This window comes from Bufo bufo, chromosome 11 (genome assembly GCF_905171765.1).
Source record: "Bufo bufo chromosome 11, aBufBuf1.1, whole genome shotgun sequence".
Classification (NCBI taxonomy): Eukaryota; Metazoa; Chordata; class Amphibia; order Anura; family Bufonidae; genus Bufo; species Bufo bufo.
In genome coordinates this window covers 30,532,467-30,545,290 of record NC_053399.1, presented here as the reverse complement: position 1 = coordinate 30,545,290, position 12,824 = coordinate 30,532,467, and the positions used below count along the sequence as shown (strand labels likewise).

General features: G+C 48.4%; 1 protein-coding gene across 2 annotated transcripts in view; it reads left to right on the top strand.

Annotated features, from left to right (window-relative positions):
* The first annotated feature begins 5,735 nt into the window (after nt 1-5,735).
* The window catches only part of PCNX4 (pecanex 4), a 45,150-nt gene continuing 38,061 nt past the window's right edge, over nt 5,736-12,824 (top strand). Inside the window, exons 1-2 of one of the 2 annotated variants that reach the window (XM_040411208.1) lie at nt 5,736-5,843; nt 10,658-10,710. The gene's annotated coding sequence lies outside the window, so the exon portion shown is untranslated. Of the gene's footprint in view, nt 5,844-10,654; nt 10,711-12,824 lie in introns of both variants that reach the window. The other variant, XM_040411207.1, reaches the window with a different exon arrangement.

Sequence of the window (12,824 nt, the reverse complement as noted above, 5' to 3'; positions counted from 1 at the left end):
TGCACTCCGAAGTCAATTTTGCCATGGTCTTTCAGAGGGATTGAAAGATGCATTTTCCTTTCATGAGAGACCTATCTCCTTGGACTCTGCTATGTCTCAGGCCGTTCGTATTGACAGGCGTCTTAGAGAGAGAGGAGAGATCTCTCCTTCCTGTCATACTCAGTCCCGGGACAGTGCAGCGGTCTCATTCTGTGCGCAGGGGTCTCAGTCACTGTCAGCCCCTTCTGAGCAGGAGCCCATGCAGCTGGGGTTGATTGCCTCTGACAATAGAAGATTGAGCCCGCATGGGAGGGTTTGTTTTTGTTGTGGAGGTATAAATCATTTGGCAAATGTTTGTCCTTCTAGGAGATACAGGCAGTTTTCTGGGAGTAATAAAGAAACAAAAAGGAAAAAATCTTTTAAAAATGTTCCGTCTGTTACTATTGGCAGGGTTGAGGCGGAAATTGAAGGTTTTCCGTTTGCTTGTAGTTCCCGTTTTGTCCTGCCTGCTAGGGTGGCGCTAGAGAGCAAGAGCATTTTTTGTGAGATTTTTGTGGATAGTGGAGCAGCTGTCAATCTCATTGATAATCAATTTGCAATAACTCATGGTTTCCAGGTATGCACTTTGGGAAAGGATATTCCTGTTTTTGCTATTGATTCCGCTCCACTTTCTCAGAAATCATTAAAGGGCATAGTTCACAATATCCGTTTAATTGTGAGTGATGCTCATGTTGAGGATGTGTCATGTTTCGTCCTTAGCGGTTTGCCTACTCCTCTAGTGTTGGGGCTACCCTGGCTCACTAAACATAACCCCACCATTGATTGGCAAGCTAGGCAAATAAATGGTTGGAGTGACTTTTGCAGAGAGAATTGCCTCACGACATCTGTTTCTGAGGTTTCTACTAAGATTGTACCACCCTTCCTCTCTGAATTTTCGGATGTCTTCTCTGAGAGTGGAGTTCAGGATTTGCCCCCGCACAGGGAGTACGATTGCCCTATTAATCTCATCCCAGGCGCCAAGCTGCCTAAATCTCGTTTATACAATCTTTCCCAACCTGAGAGGGTTGCTATGCGTGCTTATATCTCTGAGAGTCTGAGAAAAGGACACATACGACCCTCGAAGTCACCTGTTGCCGCTGGTTTTTTCTTTGTTAAGAAGAAAGATGGTTCTTTAAGACCTTGTCTGGATTTCAGGGAGCTGAACAGTATCACTATTCGTGACCCTTATCCGCTTCCTCTGATCCCGGACCTGTTTAACCAGGTTGTTGGGGCTAAAGTCTTTTCCAAATTAGACCTAAGAGGGGCATACAACTTGGTCAGGGTCAGAGAAGGAGACGAATGGAAGACGGCCTTCAATACCCCTGAGGGCCATTTTGAGAATTTGGTTATGCCTTTTGGTTTGATGAATGCCCCAGCCGTTTTTCAGCATTTCGTGAACAGCATTTTTTATCATTTGATGGGAAAATTTGTATTAGTGTATTTGGATGACATTTTGATTTTTTCTCCTGATTTCAAAACTCATAAGGAACACTTACGTCAGGTCTTGCTCATCCTGCGGGAGAATAAATTATACGCGAAACTGGAAAAATGTGTGTTTGCGGTTCCAGAGGTTCAATTTCTGGGGTTTCTTCTCTCCGCTTCTGGTTTTCGCATGGACCCCGAGAAGGTCCGCGCTGTGCTTGAGTGGGAGCTTCCTGAGAATCAGAAGGCGCTGATGCGTTTTTTGGGCTTTGCCAATTATTACAGGAAGTTTATTTAGAATTATTCCTCTGTTGTTAAACCACTCACTGATATGACCAGAAAGGGGGTAGATTTTTCTTCCTGGTCGGTAGAGGCGCGTAAGGCCTTTTCTAATATCAAGGAGAGTTTTGCTTCCGCTCCCATCCTGGTACAACCTGATATTTCTTTACCCTTCATAGTTGAGGTTGATGCTTCAGAGGTAGGTGTGGGTGCGGTCTTGTCTCAGGGTTCCTCTCCTGCCAAATGGCGACCGTGTGCCTTTTTCTCGAAGAAACTCTCCTCCGCAGAGAGAAATTACGATGTGGGAGATAGGGAATTGTTGGCCATCAAGTTGGCTTTTGAGGAATGGCGACATTGGCTAGAGGGAGCCAGACACCCTATTACCGTGTTTACTGACCATAAAAATCTGGCCTACTTGGAGTCAGCCAAGCGTCTGAACCCGAGACAGGCCAGATGGTCTTTGTTCTTTTCAAGGTTTAATTTTGTTGTCACGTTCCGCCCTGGGGTTAAGAATGTGAAGGCAGATGCCCTGTCACGTTGTTTTCCGGGAGGTGAGAATTTTGAAGACCCGGGTCCCATTTTGGCTGAAGGTGTGGTGGTCTTTGCTCTTTTTCCTGAATTGGAGGCAGAGGTGCAGGCAGCCCATTCGGAGGCTCCTGATCTTTGTCCTCCTGGGAGGTTGTTTGTGCCTCTCGCTTTGAGACACAAGATTTTTAAGGAACACCACGATACGGTCCTTGCTGGGCACCCGGGGGCAAGAGCCACACTGGATCTCATCGCTCGGAGATTCTGGTGGCCTGCGCTTCGTAAGTAGGTTGAGGGTTTTGTGGCAGCCTGCGAGACTTGCGCTCGTGCCAAAGTCCCTCATTCACGGCCATCAGGTCCTCTCCTTCCCTTACTCATTCCTTCCCGTCCTTGGACACATCTGTCCATGGACTTCATAACGGACCTGCCTCGTTCCTCGGGGAAGACTGTGATTCTGGTGGTGGTGGACCGTTTTAGCAAAATGGTGCATTTCATCCCTTTTCCTGGTTTGCCCAATGCTAAGACGCTGGCGCAGGCATTTATTGATCACATTGTCAAATTGCATGGTATCCCTTCAGACATAGTCTCTGATAGGGGCACGCAGTTTGTTTCCAGATTCTGGAAGGCTTTCTGTTCTCGCTTGGGGGTTCGGTTGTCATTCTCTTCTGCTTTCCACCCGCAGTCGAATGGCCAGACAGAGCGCGTCAATCAGAATCTGGAGACATATCTGCGCTGTTTTGTGGCGGAGAATCAGGAAGATTGGTGTTCTTTTTTGTCCCTTGCTGAGTTTGCTTTAAATAACCGTCGTCAGGAGTCCTCTGATAAGTCACCATTTTTTGGTGCATATGGGTTTCATCCGCAGTTTGGGACTTTCTCGGGAGAGGGGTCTTCTGGTTTACCTGATGAGGACAGATTCTCCTCGTCTTTGTCATCTATTTGGCAAAAGATTCAGGATAATCTAAAGAGCATGAGTGAGAGATATAAGCGTGTGGCAGATAAGAGACGTGTGCCTGGTCCGGACCTGAATGTTGGTGATCTGGTGTGGTTGTCTACCAAGAATATCAAGTTGAAGGTTCCCTCCTGGAAGTTGGGTCCTAGGTTTATTGGGCCTTACAAGATCCTGTCTGTCATCAATCCTGTTGCCTACCGTCTTGATCTTCCTCAGACTTGGAAGATCCATAATGTTTTTCATAAGTCCTTATTGAAACCTTATGTTCAACCCATTGTACCCTCGCCTTTGCCTCCTCCTCCGATTATGGTTGATGGGAATCTTGAATTTCAGGTCTCTAGGATTGTGGATTCTCGTCTTGTCCGCAGTTCTCTCCAGTACCTCGTTCATTGGGAGGGTTATGGTCCTGAGAAGAGGATGTGGGTCCCAGTGACTGACATTAAGGCCACGCGTCTCATCAGGGCTTTCCATAGGTCCCATCCTGAGAAGGTGGGCTCTGAGTGTCCGGAGTCCACTCGTAGAGGGAGGGGTACTGTCACAACCAGACAGCTGAGAAGCTCTGACAGAAGCCTTTCAGAACCTCCTCCTTGAGTTTTCTTTTGTTTGGTTTTCAGTTCCTCATCTCGTTAGCCTCTCTCAGCTGTCATGTGTTTGGACTGATTGCATCCCTTTATATTCCTCCCCATAATGCAATAGTGTGCGGCTTATACAACTTCCTGGAGTGTGTGTGCATGCTGTTCCTATTGCCCAGTCTTCTACAAAGATAAGTGCTGTTCTTTTATCTGTGATTTTCTGTTTTCTGGATCTCAGTTGACCCTGACTCCCTCCGTGTCTAGTGTAGGAAGCCGGTGGTCGTGTCCCCTCACTATTGTAGGGTGTTCAGGTGGTAGATAGTCGAGGTACGTGGATATGCGACCATCCATCTTTGGGGTGTTCGCATAGGCTAAGCAGTCAGGGAGAGTGACAGGTCTCATGCAGGGGTCTCCCTTTTGTTCCTTAGTTTTGGATCCAGTGAGTCATAGATTCTTTTGCTTTGTCTTGTTTCCTGTACACCATCCGTGACAGATCTCCGTCTCAGGTCCCTGACATCATTGTCTCCAAGATTTCTGATTTCTCCCCTGCATCCCCCATACTCTGATGAACTCGATACCTCAACACATCAAACTCTCCCCCCACCATCAAAGCAATCTGAAAACTGCTCTCTTCTGGAAAGCCTACCATCATCAATAACCCTCCTGCCTCTACACCGCCATATGAGCAGCTTCTACCCTCACCTACTGTCTACTTCCCCCTAGATTGTAAGCCCTCTTGGGCAGGGTCTTCTCCCTCCTTACCAGTTTGTCACTCAGTTTATTATACTTCTTTTTGATCTTGTTATGCACAGGGCTGTAGCTAAAGGCTCATGGGCCCTTGTGCAAGAGTTCACCTTGGGCCCCCCTTCCCTCAGTGCTTTGCGGCCAGGAGCAGGAAAGCACATAGCCTTCATCTGCCTGAAGCGAAAATTGAACCCCCCCCTACCCCCATGCCAAATTCTTGACCTAACCCCTTCCCTCCAGCCAGAGGTGTAACTTGACCAGCATGCACTTTCTATAATACTGGTGTCTTGTTATGCGGCTTAAGGGTCTTTGGGCCCCCTCAGACTCCTGGGCCCGGTAGTGTCTGCTACCATTGCACCCCCTATAGCTACACCCTTGGTTATGCACCTATAGAGGATATCCCACGAAGAAAGTGGCCCCCAGAAATCACAAGAAGGGAGGTCTCCAAATCCTCATGTGAACGGAGAGGTTGCACGCGTGACCACTGCTCCATTGGCACTCAGCTCTTTCTCGAAGCAGCTCCGTCCACATTGGGAAACGAGGAGCCCTGATTTTCATCAGATGCTTCTCAGGCCCAAAGAACGGTTTGTTCCTGATCTTGCATTTACATGCCTTAGATCATGGCCTCCGTACCGGTATGTACAGATCGCTCACCCCCTAGACACTTTCATTGCCTGTCGGCAGCAGATCCCGGTCAAATGAGGGTTTGCTTGTTTGTGGGGTGACTGGCGGCACACTGATGAGGGCAGATTATTGGGGACGAAGGTTCATTCTCCATAATAAATGGACCCCTGCGTTGTGAATGCATTCCAGCTTTGAGGTGGGTAAGTGACACCTGTCATAGAGTGCAATGTATTCTAACGGCCTGCTCTCCTTTCTGCTGAGGGAAGGCCATGGTGGAAGACAAAAAGTGAGGAAACCTGAGCCCCAGCCTTATAAAAAACTGATGCAAAGGAAAACTGGCTTAGTTGCCCCTAGCAACCAATCAGATTTCACCTTTCATTATTCAGCTCTCAGTTGGAAAATGAAAGGATCAATCTGATTGGTTGCTATGTAAAACTAAACCAGTTTTCACAGAGAGAGAGACAACCTCGCTCATATATAATGGAGAATTACAGCTGGGAACGTATAGAGCCGCCATTACGCTCTCCTCACGGCCAGGCCGATAACGTGCGCAGAGCGGGCTGTGCACATGTCTGCGGGCTCCCGTCACATTGCGCGCCCCCCTCCGCCTCAGCAGGGGGAGGAGGGAGGCGAAGAGCAAATGGAGGCTGAGTCCACGGCACCGGGAGCCGCCTGATGAGCGCCGCGGCCCGCTAGCTGAGGGGGGGCGGGTGAGTGCAGCAGAACGGTGGGAAGGACGGGGGACCGTTAATGGCACCTGTACCGGCGGAGCGGGCGGCCCCGGGCTGGTATTATTATGGTCAGGCCGCCATCACTAGCCTGGTTTAACCCCATCGCCGCTGCAGAAATGTGCGATCCTATAGTGCATTTTTCTGCAGTAAATAAACAGTCCGCTTTGTTCAGTGTATGTGGATGCAATGCAGACCGTGCGGTTTACAGAGATGCCCGGGGATATCACTGGCAGTGTGCGGTATAATTGTATGGGCCTCATATGTGACAGTGGTGCGGAGCGGTTACCCATAGCAACCAATCAGATCGCTTCTTACATTGGCTAACCCGCCCTAAAAAATATGAAAGCTGCACTCTGATTGGTTGCTATGGGCAGTGTCAGCGCTAGGTGCTGTATGAGGCCATTATAGCTAGTACATAGGGAAAGTGGCGCCTGTAAGTTTACGTCTCGTGTGTCGCAGGACACTTCATGTAATGATATTCCGTGGTGTCGCAAAAAGTCCAGACATGATGGATTTTGTCGCAACGCGTCTGCGTTTTCACAGCCAAATCACAGCTCTAAAATAGTCGCGAGAAAGCAAGTTGCAGAGAAGTCGCGAGACACGTCACCATGTGGACGTTCAGCTACATGTGTTGTGCGACTTTTAACCCATTGACTTTAATGGAAGTTGCGAGCGTCATGCAGCTCGCCTGTGTTTTCACAGCTAAATCGCACCTCTAAAATAGTCTTTTCTGCAACTTGGAGAAAAACATCGCCATGTAACCGAACCCTAAGGCCCCTTTCACACGGGCGAGATTTCTGCGCGGGTGCGATGCGTGAGGTGAACGCATTGCACCCGCACTGAATCCGGACCCATTAATTTCTATGGGGCTGTGCACATGAGCGGTGATTTTCACGCATCACTTGTGCGTTGTGTGAAAATCGCAGCATGCTCCTCTGTGTGTTTTTCACGTAACGCAGGCCCCATAGAAATGAATGGGGTTGCGTGAAAACCGCAAGCAAGTGCGATTTTCACGCACGGTTGCTAGGAGATGATCGGGATGGGGACCCAATCATTATTATTTTCCCTTATAACATAGTTATAAGGGAAAATAATACAATCTACACAACCTTGAACCCAAACCTGAACTTCTGTGAAGAAGTTCGGGTCTGGGTACCACATTCAGTTTTTTATCACACGCGTGCGAAACACATTGCACCTGCGCGATAAAAACTGAATAACGGAACGCAACCCAGCGGTGGAATCTGCGCTAATCCGTCACTTATCACCTATCTTTAAGATATCGCATAAATGAATACTCCTTCGGCCTCATTCACACTACCGTTGTTGTGTTCCGTTCCGCAAAATGGGTTTCCGTTGTTCCGTGATCCGTTTCTGTGTGTCTTCCTTTATTTTTGGAGGATCACCAGACATAAGGGAAAGTAAAAAAAAGTCTAAGTCAAGTTTGCCATGCAAATGATAGGAAAAAAACGGACGCGGATGACAATCTTGTGTGCCTCCGCGTTTTTTCACGGTCCCATTGGCTTGAATGGGTCCGCGAACCTTTTTCCGTGAAAAAAATAGGACAGGTTATATTTTTTTGACGGACTGGGACCACGGATCACGGACGCGGATGACAAACGTTGCATTAGCCAAGTTTTCAACGGACCCATTAAAAGTCAATGGGTCCGCAGAAAATCACAAAAAACGGAAAAACGGACATGGAATAAAACAACGGTCGTGTGCATGAGACCTTGAACAACATATTTAGGCCTCATGCACACGGCCATATCCGTTTTTGCGGTCCACAAATCATGGATCTGCAAAACACGGACACCGGCCGCGGGCATCCTGCATTTTCCTTTCTGCAGGTCTCTCAGAATGTTTCAAATGCCTATTCTTGCGGGGCAGCAGAATGGACATATGGATGCGGATAGCACACGGTTTGCTGTCCGCATCTTTTGCAGCCCCATTGAAATGAGCGGGTCCGCATCTGAACCCATAAAAAATGCAGATCGGATGCGGACCAAACATAAGGTCGTGTGCATGAGCCCTTATGGTGTTTGGCTACTGGCATAAAAGTTATGAGAAGTAGTGGTATGTTAACACGGATTTTGCCTCTGCAAAATCTGCCGCATATTCCTCTGCAGAAAACGCAGCTTTTTTTTTTTTTTTTTACTTTGAACACTGCAGACTCGCTCGCGGTTTAAGGGTCATTCACACCTCCGTGGTGTGTTGCGGATCCGCAACACACCCGGTCGGCACCCCCTATAGAAATGCCTATTCTTGTCCGCAGCTGCGGACAAGAATAGGACATGTTCTATCTTTTGCGGAGCTGCGGACCGGAAGTTCGGGGCCGAAACCCGGAAGTTCGGTGCCGCGCTCCGCAAATGCGGAGAGCACATAGTGTGCTCTCTGCTTCATGTCCGGGCCCATAGAGAATGAATGGGTCCGCATGGTTCCGCAAAATTGCGGAACGGCTGCGGACCCTTTTGCGGACGTGTGAATGGACCCTCACCCTGTTGAATGGAGCTACATAGCAAATGGACACCTGCCACCGCATCCACAGACTGTGTCCTTTCTTGATGCGGTCGCAGTTTGCTGGAAACCGTGCAGCTGCCGACGAAATTCTAGCACAGCAAAATTCACTGTGCAAACATACTCTAAGGCTAGGTCTACACGGCGACATTTGTCGCAACTACACTGCAACATTTGTTGCACCAATGTCGCGCGACAATTTTTATAATGGTAGTCCATGGTGTCGCACTGCGACATGCTGCGACTGCGACGCGACAGTCGCAGAAAAATCCATCTCAAATGGGTTTTTTGCGACTGTCGCGTCACAGTCGCAGCATGTCGCATGTTGCAGTGCGACACCATAGACTACCATTCTAAAAATTGTTGCGCGACATTAGTGCAACAAAATGTCGCACGACAAATGTTGTCGTGTAGACCTAGCCTAAAGGCCGTCCGTGCCCGTATTGTGGCCCGCAATCCAGAAGGTACGGAACGGAGCCACGGAAGCACTATGGAGTGCTACCGTGGGGTTTCTCTCCGTGCCTCCGCACCGCAAACAAATCTCAGACCCATTCAAGTTCAATAAGACTGGATCCGTCTGCGGAATCTGCATGGATGTTGCCCGTGCATTGGGGACCGCAAATTGCACGGAATGACCGACCAACGGCCGTGTGCATGAGCCCTAAGGCTGCTTTTAAATTGCCATGTGCGGTCTGTGAAATGCAGCCCGTGTGACAGCCGCAATTTCTGTACCGACCGCGGCTTGTGAACTCGCCGCAGTGATTTTGAGTCAGATAAGCCTCAGTGGGCCCGGGATGTCACGCGGGCTGCATTTCACGGACCATACATGGCCATTTGAAAGCAGCCTAAGGCCTCATGCACACGACCGTTGTGTGTTTTGCGGTCCACAAAACACGGGTGGCGTCCGTGTGCGTTCCGCAATTTGCGGAACGGCACGGACAGACATTAATATAACTGCCTATTTATGTCCGCAAAATGGACAAGAAAAGGACAGGTTATATATTTTTTTGCGGACCACGGAACGGAGCAGCGGATGCGGACAGCATTGAAGTGTGCATGTAGCCTAAAAGTGGGGAAAAAAAAGTCATGGTGTGGTCCTAAAGACAAAATTACCTTGGTTATTAAAGGGGTTGTCTCACGTCACTAAAAGGCTACTTTCACACCTGCGTTAGGTGCGGATCCGTCTGGTATCTGCACAGACGGATCCGCACCTATAATGCAAACGCTTAGATCCGTTCAGAACAGATCAGTTTGCATTACCATAAACAAAACAAAACAAAAATAGTTTTTATATATTTTTTTTGTTCATGATAATGCAAACGGATCCGTTTTGACTTACACTGAAAGTCAATGGGAGGCGGATCCGTTTTCAATTGCACCATATTGTGTCAGTGAAAACGGATCCGCCCCCATTGACTTACATTGTAAGTCAGGACGGATCCATTTGGCTCCGCATCGTCAGGCCAGTGATGGCCAGTTCGCATTGTTCGCCCGCGAACACATGCGGGCTGCCATCTTTTCTCACAAGTCCGGTGAGGCGCAGGTAAGTCGTTACCTGTGCCTGTGCGCGAGCCGGTCTGAAATCAAATGCGGTCACCGGGAGCAGGCAGTTCCGAGAACAGCCACCGGGGGCCTTCATCGGGCTGTTCTCGGAACTGCCTGCTCCCGCTGACCGCATTTGATTTCAGACCGGCTCCCGCCACAGGCACAGGTAAGGGCTTACCTGCGCCTCGCCGGACTTGTGAGAAATAATGGCAGCCCGCATGTGTTCACGGGCGAACAATGCGAACTGGCCATCACTGGTCATAACCCCTGGATACGAGCCGTGTATAATGTGATGGAAAAATGAATCCAGCCAGCAAAGGAAGCAATATGGACAATCACAATACATTAGTAAGTGCCTTGTATTAACCTGCTGAAGTAAGACAACCCTTTTAAAGGGTTGGTTAACTTTGTCCGGAGGTTTATCCAGACCTGTCACCTGAATGGGCTGGTGTGCCGTGACAGTGTTTGGGGTTGCTAGGTGTTGAGTTTACATTACTAAGGGAACACAACAAGAGACAAATGTTTCATCTTGAAAATTTGCCCATGTGGAGAAAAGAAAAAGTGTGTAGATAATGACACCTAATAGTGAGGAGAGGGTGAGCGTCCGGTATCTACATGTATCTAATCTTTGCTCCTTGTTTATTCTTTGCTGATGTTTATTTCTCTTTGTCTTTTTTGTTATTTAATGTGATTGATTTACTGATACTTTGTAATCTTTCCTCTAATAACAGGAACTCCAAACCTTGTGATGCAAACGAGGGAAGCGAATCCATTTGTTTGGCAGGTACAGTGAAGACCAAGTCAGTTTTGTGTTTATAAGTCTGAGATCTCCCCGTGGGATCTGGCGCTCCCCCGGCTGGGGATTTCCTTACCTGCTGCATCTGACTGTAGATTTGCCATGATAACTTGTTATGGCTGCTTGGAAATAATCCAAGCAATGAAAAGAACATTTAGTATATTTAACTTCTGCGATGATTTGGAGCATAGGGGCTAGGTAAGGTATGGATAAGGAGAAAGGAGAATCACAGGGTGGGTGCACAGTTTTATTGATGACATTTAATAGGGGGCCTCATATGGTATCTGATAAAGGAGATGATTTCCTCTAAGGGTGCATTCACATGACCCTAAGTGTTTTGCGGTCAGCACTATATAGAGCATGCCTATTCTTGTCCGCTATTGCGGACAAGAATAGGACATGCTCTATATTTTTTGCGGGGAGTGGACATACGGATGCAGACAGAACACGGTGTGCTGTCCGTATCTTTTGTGGCACGATCAAATAAATGGGTCCACACCCGTTTCGCAAAATTGCAGAACAGATGTGGACCCACAATTACTGAACCTATTTATTTCTGCAAAAGTTTTGGACAGCACACACCGTGGCCCCTCCACAAATATAGAGCATGTCCTATTCTTGTCCGCAATTGCATATATGCATTTTATATATAGCGCAGTGTGAATGGTAGAGTTAGTCATAAGACTGTTCTTGACCTGGGAAACATGGCTCCCCTATCCAGAAAGGACTGAATCATAGTGATTTATGATACAGTCAGTTCCTATGTGATTGCGGGTATATTGTACTGCACTCACATGGATGATGTGAACCCCAGCTGAGGACTGGCCACAAACCCTAACCCTCAGTTCACACCTGAGCGTTTTACAGCGCGTTCCTACGCGCTGTAAAACGCTCAACAAGGAGAAACCAATGCTTCCCTATGGGAATGGTTCTCACCTGGGCGTTTTACAGCGCGTACGATCGCGCTGTAAAACGCCCGACGCTCAAACAAGTACATGAGCGTTTTTTCGGGCGTTTGTCGCGCGTTCCCGTACATAGACTTTCGGGAACGCGCGACAATGTGTGTTTGCTTGTCTCTGTATGCGCGATTGTAAACGCCCGTACAATCGCGCATACAGAGCGCTCCTTTCAGAACGCTCCGGTGTGAACCCAGCGTAAAGGGAAATTTCACGGTGCACTGATGCACAGGGGGCCTCCCAAGCCCTCCTCATGGCTGCCGGTCGGGTACATAATGATCTAATGCTCGGAGCATCAAGTATAGGTGCCCTCCTGAGCTCAACAGTATCACCGTCCTCAGAACAGAATACAGTTGGATAATGTGGTGAGGGCTGCAGTATTTTGTTCTGCACTGTGATATTTGGTTCTGCTGGGGCGGTATTTTGTGCTGCACTATGTTATTGCTGCTGGCACTACCTACTTGCGTGTCTTTGCCTGTCTTCTGTCAAGTTGGACCTGCCTACAACATGGGACCACTTTTAGTATTTTTTTTTTTCCAGGGCCACTTTAAGTTCTCAGTCCTCCCCGGAGGACCCAGTCACAAATGTCAATGCTGCGGCCACTGCATACAATACTCTGCTTGCGTCTTTGAGCGGAGCTAAATACAGGGGCGCAGCACGCAACCCAGTGCCTCTCTCCCTTCATTTCAGCAAACAGTGAGCATCTCACCAGAAGCCTGCCCGTCTCCCCCTTCCAGTTTTCTAGTTTTCTTTAAAGGGGTTATCTGGTAAATTATATTGATGACCTCTCCTCTGGACATCGGACCCCTGCTCTGGGAGCGCTGCGGCCTCTTCCTAGGCCATGTGACATCACCGCACATCTGTCACGTGGCCTAGTTGTAGCTTAGCCCTATTGAAGTGAATGGGGCTGAGCTGTAATGCCAAGCACAACCTCTATACAATATACAGTGCTGTGCTTGGAGAAGTGTCAGGGCGTGCGCCCTGTGGCTCCCTGTAACAGCTGATTGGCAGGGGGGCCAGGATCCCCGCTGATGTGATAATGATGACCTATACTGAGGATAAATCATTATTTTCTTTACCTGGACAGCCCTTTTAATTGTGTGGTTAAAGCAATATGATAAGTGCGATGTTTGCCACTTATTGCCC